Genomic DNA, 8,999 nt, shown 5'->3' on the forward strand with positions numbered 1-8,999 from the left:
GCCAATGATTTTTAATCTTGGCACAGGCTGTCAAAATATGCAATATGGCATGCCAACCTCCTTGATACAAGGCCTACACACTAACCCATTTGCATTTTCGGAAAGTTTAAACGTATCAATACCCCAATTGTTTACACCTGGGGTGACCGTTCCTTTCGCAACGCCCCAACAGTCACTAACTAATGCCTCCCTAGTCGCTTTAAGGCAACAGATAGACGAGGCTAATCATGAAATGGTTAATCTGGTGACACAACAGATGGGTGCAGTAATTAATCCGTTAATTCGAGATATGAATAACAGTTACCAAGCGATGTCCGCCCAGATGGAGCGAATAGCCGATTTCTTTGGCGCTTCTGCAGCACGAAATACACCGGTGACTCGAAATCAAAATGTTGGGTCAGTAGAGAACCCTGCAGTTAGCCAAAATAACCAAGTGCCTAAAAATCAAACACAACCACCAAGGGTACAACAACAGGCTCCAGAAGAGCCAGAAAGTATACCAATAGTGGTAAATAGGCACCAAGATGCGAACCAAGTGGTCATGCAAGCCCGTCGAAACAACTACGAGGGCCATAATAACATAGTTAATGTTGTCGAGGCTTTGTTAGCCCAAAATGGTTTCAATATGGGATTACATAGGCCCAATTTTATGTCGGCTTTATCTGAATACGTATTAAAAACTGATTTGCCGAGGAATTGGAAAGTCCCCAAATTTACGAAATTCGCTGGGGAAACTAATGAATCGACAGTTGAACACATTGCTCAGTATCTTATGGAGGCCGGTGAGATGGCAAATAATGAAAATTTGAAATTGAAATATTTTCCAAGTTCTTTGACAAAAAATGCCTTCACTTGGTTTACAACATTGCTTCCACATTCTATCTTTAGTTGGAACTAATTGGAAAAAGCTTTCCATGAACAATTCTACATGGGTCAATCTAAATTTAGTTTAAAGGAACTAGCCAGCGTTCGACGAAAGACGCACGAGTCAATTGACGATTATCTGAACAGATTCCGTCTTCTTAAGGCTAGATGTTTCACTTCGGTGCCAGAACATGAATTAGTCAAAATGGCCGCTGGTGGCCTTGATTATTCCGTTCGAAAGAAACTGGATACTCAATATCTTAGAGATATGGCACAATTAGCAGACAAGGTCCGGCAAGTCGAAAGACTTAAGGCTGAGAAAGCTCGGACAAACAAGTTCCCTAAACGGGAGAAAGTTGCCTATGTAGACACAAGAGACAGTGACCCATAATTCGATTAGGGCTCAGATAGTGTCGAAGATAGTGAGATTAATCTAGCAGAATTAAAAGATGGGCCGCCTTATGCGTGTAAATTATTAAGGCCATCGAACGGAAAGAACCCTGAGGAACCTAAAAATGACAAATGCCCTCCTAAAACATACACCTTTGATGTTTCTAAATGTGAGGAAATTTTCGACCTCTTGGTCACTGATGGCATATGTAACACCCCGTTTTCCCAACTTAAAAATTTCATAAAAATTATCAGAGTTTATCATCATAAACGGAGCATCACATTCATCAATACATCAATTCCAACAATCATAGTAATAGAAAATACTACTTATTAAAGCAATCTGTCTTTATAAAATTCAATAATCAAATGCAGCGGAATTTAGTTTACATCATCTCATAAAATCCTTGGCACTAAAAGGCCACAATTTAACATCTTAAATAGTCTTCATAAAATACTTCAACATTATTAAAAAGAAATACGTAACAAGGAAAACAATGCATCAGACAATCCCCATCCCGTTACGTATCAGAGCATCCTAGACGACACGACGGAGATCATTCACAACTGCACTATTCTCCGTTACCTGCAAGTTACTCATACAAAGAGCAACATTTTCAAGTAGAAGGGGTGAGATTTCACATTCATTAATAACAAGTAAATAATTCATAAAGAATAATCAACAACATATATTTAGCATTAGTATCATCTCTTAACATCATTTAATGAGGTTAAAGTAACCAATCAACATAATAAACATCAACAACATATATATTCATTTTTTATATAACATCAATTACATCATCTTTTAATTTCAGAACAGCAACAACATCATCAAAACAGCAACAACATCTCAGCAATCATCATTTATATTATGTTATGATAACTCTACAATGCAACAACAACTTCTCATCTTAAACGACAACATCTTAGACATCTTCAATATGCATGTGGTACCACCAGGGCATTAAGCCCCCATCTCTAAGGTCATAAAGGACTTGTCAGGCATTAAGCCCCCATCTCTGACTATGCAACGACACAACTCTAATGCAACAACTTCATCTTTAATGTCAAATTCATTAACAAATGTTCACAATAATTCATCATATCAAAACAACACTTACTGGAACAACAATTAAATCAACAACATCTTTCATTTATACAACAGAACCTACCCCATCATAGAAACAAGTCAAAATTGCAAGAATTTGCGAAACAGCAGGTCTGTACTGCACTAGCTCGCGAGGCGAGCTACACTACTCGCAATGGCGAGCTCATCAGGGGAACTGGCGAGGCGCACAACATTGCTCGCAGCGGCGAGCTAAAAGGTTACTTGCAAGGCGAGATCGGTTACTCGCAGTGGCGAGCGGGAAGCATTTGCTCGTGAGGCGAGCTTGATTACTCGCGAGGCGAGCGATGACAGAACTGTGTCGCATGCCTCTGTTCTCACATCTCAGTCATCCAATTTCGTTACCCAAGCCTCTAAATCATCAAGAATCAACATCTAAACGTTTGCTACGACTAATTAATATCTTTCTACATCAATTTACACAAAGTTCACTTAGAATCTTCCATTTTTAATGATTCTATACCTAATTCCCAAATCCTTAAACCTACAACAATTGACCACTTTCTATGAATCAAACCTGTTAATAATGAGAGTTAGTCTCACCCTTACCTTAGATTATTTTTCTGAAATCCAACAGCCGCGTTCTTCGTTCTTAGGGTTCTCTCTGACTTCTCCTCTTTTCCCAATTGTACGCGTTCTAATTTTCTTTCTCTCTAACTGACTTTTAACCCTTTCTCTACTCTCTCGCTAATAATTATTTATTTCTAATAATAATACTCCTCCCCCACATAATAATGATATTAATACTTATAATATCATTTATTAATATATATTCCATCAAATATATATATATATATATATATATATATATATAATAAATCATATAATATTCTACTAAAATGCAATAAATCAATTAATTAATAGATATTAAAAAGTGGGCGTTACAGCATAATTTTAGTGCCAAAGAATATGAATCTTCCTCCCTTAGAACAAAGAAAAAAGAGAGGATTTTGTAAATTCCATGGGTTTTTAGGTCATAACTTATCTCGTTGTACTCGTTTCAGGGATTCTGTACAGAAAGCTCTCGATGAGGGAAAGCTGAAATTTGGAGACAAGACCAAACAACCAATGCAAGTAGATGCAGACCCCTTGAAGAAAGCTGACTCTATGTACACCAATGTAATTGCCATAAACATGGTAGACATCTCAGAAGAATTCGACAACGAACCTCCTCTCTTAGTGTAACACCCACTTTTATTTAATTATTTTTATTAAGTTAGAATCTATTTATGTGATTTATTTATATATATATATGAGGTGTTAGTATTTTATTATGTGACATTATTCTATTATTTATTAGAATATGAGAATTATTAGTGTAAGTAGAATTGGAGGTTAGAATAGAAAGAAGAATAAGTTATTGGACCTAAATAGATTTAGGAAGAGTGATTAGTATTATAAATACGAAAGCTTAGGTTAGAAAGAGTTTTACGTTAAACCGCTTTTTGGAAAAGAAGAGAACAAGGAGAAAAAGGGAGAAAAGACAAGAGAAGAAGAGAGAACTCTGGAGGCTGCCGATTTCATCTGTTATAAGGTAAGGGTGAGACTATCTTTCACTAATATTAGGTCTGTGAATCATTAGATTGCATCTAACATGCTTTAGGATGAGTTTGTAAGGGGGAGTATCTATTCACCGTAAGGGTTGTATGAACATGTGGATAGTGAAGGGTTTTGTTTTCCATTGTTTTTCATGATCTTTTAATAGGTTCATATTAAATGTGTGCTCTAATTTGTTGTTGTGATTATGCCGTGTTTTGAATATATATGAGTAAAAGTAAATAACCGCAAATCTTTCAAATTTCTGATTTTGGTGTATCGTATTAAGAATTAAATTACGTGATAGCTTAATTGTTCTGTCAAATATAATGTTTTGCTGAAAATCTTTCAATTGTGAATCCTTGTAGCCGTGTTATTAGTATCGTTTCCAATAGCTTGAGTTTAAAATTTATTAGCCTCATAGAGACCTCTCACTAACGAGAATACGTAGCTATTTTGGTTTTAGAATAACAGAATATGTCATCTAAATATTTAATAATGATAGATAGAGTGGGAGTGTACTGCCAGGCCTTCGTTTCAATCACAATTTAGAGTTGTTAGCAATTCTGGCATGTAGCAAACAAAGTTGCTAGTCAAAGTTTGTTTTCTTTTGACAGTATAAGGTGTATATTAGGACTAGCCATATAACTAAATATGTTGTTGTATCCCTCTCTAATAATACCTTAAATTGATTGACACCGATAATTACACGTGCTAGAAATCAATGAAATTTAAAAAGGATATTTTGATTTTGCTTCGGTAGTTAATATGCATCATATGATTTGTTATATCAATTATTAATGTGTGATTTCTCTTAATTTTATAATAATAGTGATAAAGATTTATTATTATTTACTATCCAATTTTTGGGTAATGAGGAATTATTTGATGATGAATACAGATGTGTTATTTAAGGATGTGTTATTTAAAGATGTGTCATATAAAGATGTGATATTTGAAGATGTGTGATTTAAATATGGGTTATATAAAGATGTGCTATTTGAAGATGTGTGATTTAAAGATGGGTTATATAAAGATGTGATCTTGTTATTTATGCACTATATGTGTTAATTATGATGCTTATGATGATGTGATGTTTAAGATGTTGTTGATTATCATTTGATGCTGTTGTACTATGATGCTGATATGAGATGAATTATTTATATGCTGCAGATACTGCTGAGTCTTATTTAAGATGTAAGTGTCGGTCTAAGTCAAGGAGTTATAAGATGTTCATGAAGTTCTAAGACGTAAGATGTTGAGTCCATGCATACTCATTTAAAGATGAGGGCTCATGCCCTGGAGCTTTTGCTCAACCAGAGACGAGGGCTCATGCCCTAGGAGCTTTTGCTCAATAGCGACGAGGGCTTATGCCCTAGGAGTATATTTATGCTCATAAGCGACGAGGGCTTATGCCCTAGATTGGTACCACATGCATTTGCATTATCATGATGATTCAAGACGGTTTAAGACGTTAAGAGTTGCATAGTCGAGTCTAGATGCATTGTCGAGTCAAGTTGTTAAGTTGTGATGTTTTAACGAAGTAATCTAATGATGAAATATTTGTATGATGTTATGTGACGATGATTGTGACTGTTATATCATGATATATTGCTAAGATGAGTTGATGTTAACTATGTATTTGAATATAATTGTTGAATTATATGAAGTTTGTGTTGTTAAATGTAAATGATGATTTATATACTTAATATTATTGTTTGAGAAATCTCACCCCTTCTGCTTGAAAATGTTGCTCTTCGTATGGGTAACTTGCAGGTAATCAAGATTAGGCGTGGTCGTGAGTGGACTTCTCACAAATGTGTCTTTAGGTGCTCTGATACGTAACGGGATGGGAGTTTTGACATTGTTTTCTATTCCTTACGTATTGTTTTATGAGATTTTTAATGAAGTTGTTGGATTGAACTGATTACGATGTTTTAGACTATTTATGAGACTTTTATGATGAGACCTTATGTGCCAAAGACTATTTTTGGATGTTGAATAATTCCGCTGCAAGATATTAAGTACTTTGTTGATTGAATTTTTGAAGGATAAATTATTATTTATTCATTTATGATTTTTAAGAAATGTGACATTCCGTTTTGTGATGAAAAACTCTGATAATTGTTATGAAATTTTTACGTTGGGAGACGCCGAAAGAAAATCTGCAAACTGATGTTGAGATGGTTACTGAGGACCATCAATCTGAAAATGCAATGGTTACTGAAGACCAATTTTCTGAAAAGATGAAGGTGGCATACCCTAAGGCTGAAGAAGACTTGATTGATTTTCTCAATAGATGCAAGATCTCCAACACCAATGTTATGCTTTGCCCAAGGTGCAGTGCAGTTTTCGACAAAGAAGCCGCAAAATCTGTCAAAGGATTTCGACCACAAACTAAGCGCAAAGGAGGATGGATTGACAACCGTCCAAAATTCGGTTTCAACAAACGAGGTGTTCCATACAATATGAAATCCTCAGAGAAAAATCCAGGCAAGAACCATAGGAGGACTTTCAACCCCTCTTCAAAGACTCCCACATACACCTGGGTCTTTTCTGGGGCCAAGAAATTGGGCTATTCCACCCCAGCAACGAAATGGGTAAAAAGAGTGGCCACAACATCCCAACAGAAGGAGGCATCGAATTCTAACTGTTATGCCCACAACAACAATTACACGGGGAAGAACCTTATGGCAAAAACACAATAGCGTAGATATCAAAGCCAGAAAAAGGCAAGTGCCTTGAAAGACATCACTAATGTTGACAAAGGAAAAGTAAAACAGGAGATTGTTTTCAAAATGGTCAAAAGGCCAGCCACTGAAAGGATATTTCCCCCTTTGCAAACTCTGAAGAAAGATCTTCCAAAAGAAGAAGCAGAAATGACTTCAAATTTTTCCGAATCTGACACTAGTCTCGACATAGTATGCAATGTTGTATCAGTGCTCCCTGTCGAATATGACGTCTCGTCAGAGGTTAATGAAGTGGAGAGCGATTTCACTGAGGAAATGGCTGCTCACAAGCCATTCTGCTACTATGTTATGAACAATGGTTGTGTCAAGGATCAACATGCAGTATTCGAAAGACCTGATGTTTCGATGACACATCATCTCAAACCCCTGTTTATCCAAGCCAAGATAAATGGCGTGGGAGTTAACAAAGTGCTGGTGGATGGTGGTGTTACTGTCAATTTGCTACCCCAGTCCTTTTTAGGGAAAATTGGACTCGTCGACTACGATTTGAAGCCACATAATGTAGTCCTCACTAACTATGAATGAATGACTAGCAACTCCCTTGGTGCTGTCGAGGTGGATTTGATAGTGGGAAGTGTAAGCAAAACAACCATGTTCATGGTAGTCCCATCTAGGGCGAACTTCAATATGCTATTAGGTAGGGAATGGATCCATGGCGTGGGGGCAGTACCTTCTACTTTGCATCAAAGAATTGCTATATGGAGAGAAGATGGTTTGGTGGAGAACATCGAAGCTGATCAAAGTTACTTCCTGGCTGAGGTGAATAAGATTACCAAGAAAAATTTCGACAAACAGCTTGTAACTATCCCTCCAGTTATTTCTCTTGGCCCCAAGTATACAATTGCAGAGGACGAAATGTATTCCATGAAACTACAACCAGGATCTGGCTTTGTTTGGGAAAGAGAACTTGTTGATCATGATTTCATAGTTGTGAATCATAAAGAAACTCCCTTAAGGGAGGAAAATGTGCTCAGGACAAGAGCTTCAGCATACAAGAAGGTGAATGACGACCTGACTCCAGGATCTGTTGAGTATGCAATCTTACCAACTGGGTGCGATATTGAAAAGTGATCCACGACTAAGCCCAATTTTTGGGATAAAATTACGGCCTATGTGGCCGAGAATAAATTTAACACGGCCAAAGAGGCCGAAGTTTTGCAGAAAGAGGTGATCGAAACTATGGTGGAAGATACTATTGATGACCTCGTCAAGGACCAAAAGTTGGATTGTATATATGGTGATGGACCTTTGGGTTTTGAAGAAGATCTTATGGGCTCTACTACTAAAATGAGGGCATAAGATCCTCTCGAAGAAGTAGATTTGGGAGATGGCGCCGTCAAGAGACCAACTTATGTTAGCTCCAAAATTCCCAAAGAGTTCAAAGATCGAATTGTGGAGCTTTTGAAGGCTGAGAAAGCTCGGACAAACAAGTTCCCTAAACGGGAGAAAATTGCCTATGTAGACACAGGAGACATTGACCCAGAATTCGATTAGGGCTCAGATAGTGTCGAAGATAGTGAGATTAATCTAGCATAATTAAAAGATGGGCCGCCTTATGCATGTTAATTATTAAGGCCATCGAACGAAAAGAACCCTGAGGAACCTAAAAATGACAAATACCCTCCTAAAACATACACCTTTTATGTTTCTAAATGTGAGGAAATTTTCGACCTCTTGGTCACTGATGGCATAATTTTAGTGCCAAAGAATATGAAACTGCCTCCCTTAGAACAAAGGAAAAAGAGAGGATTTTGTAAATTCCATGGGTTTTTAGGTCATAACTTATCTCGTTGTACTCATTTTAGGGATTCTGTGCAGAAAGCTCTCGATGAGGGAAGGCTGAAATTTGGAGACAAGACCAAACAGCCAATGCAAGTAGATGCAGACCCCTTAAAGAAAGCTGACTCTATGTACACCGATGTAATTGCCATAAACATAGTAGACATCTCAGAGGAATTCGAAAACGAACCTCCTCTCTTAGCACCGACGCCGAAAGAAAATCTGTAAACTGATGTTGAGATGGTTACTGAGGAGCATCAATCTGAAAATGTTATGGTTACTGAAGACCAATTTGCTGAAAAGATGAAGGTGGCATACCATAAGGCTGAAGAAGACTTGAATGATTTTCTCAATAGATGCAAGATCTCCAACACCAATGACATGCTTTGCCCAAGGTGCAATGCAGTTTTCGACAAAGAAGCCGCAAAATCTATCGAAGGATTTCGACCACAAACTAAGCGCAAAGGAGGATGGGTTGACAACCGTCCAAAATTCGGTTTCAACAACCGAGGTGTTCCACATAAGATGAAATCCTTAGAGCAAAATCCAGG

General features: G+C 37.2%; 1 pseudogene; it reads left to right on the forward strand.

Annotated features, from left to right (window-relative positions):
* Positions 1-4: 4 nt before the first annotated feature.
* LOC146937676 (uncharacterized) lies at positions 5-8,676 on the forward strand (annotated as a pseudogene).
* The last annotated feature ends 323 nt before the right edge of the window (positions 8,677-8,999 follow it).

This window comes from Medicago sativa, chromosome 3 (assembly GCF_051527215.1).
Source record: "Medicago sativa cultivar Bolivia chromosome 3, Bolivia_mono, whole genome shotgun sequence".
NCBI classification, from domain to species: Eukaryota; Viridiplantae; Streptophyta; class Magnoliopsida; order Fabales; family Fabaceae; genus Medicago; species Medicago sativa.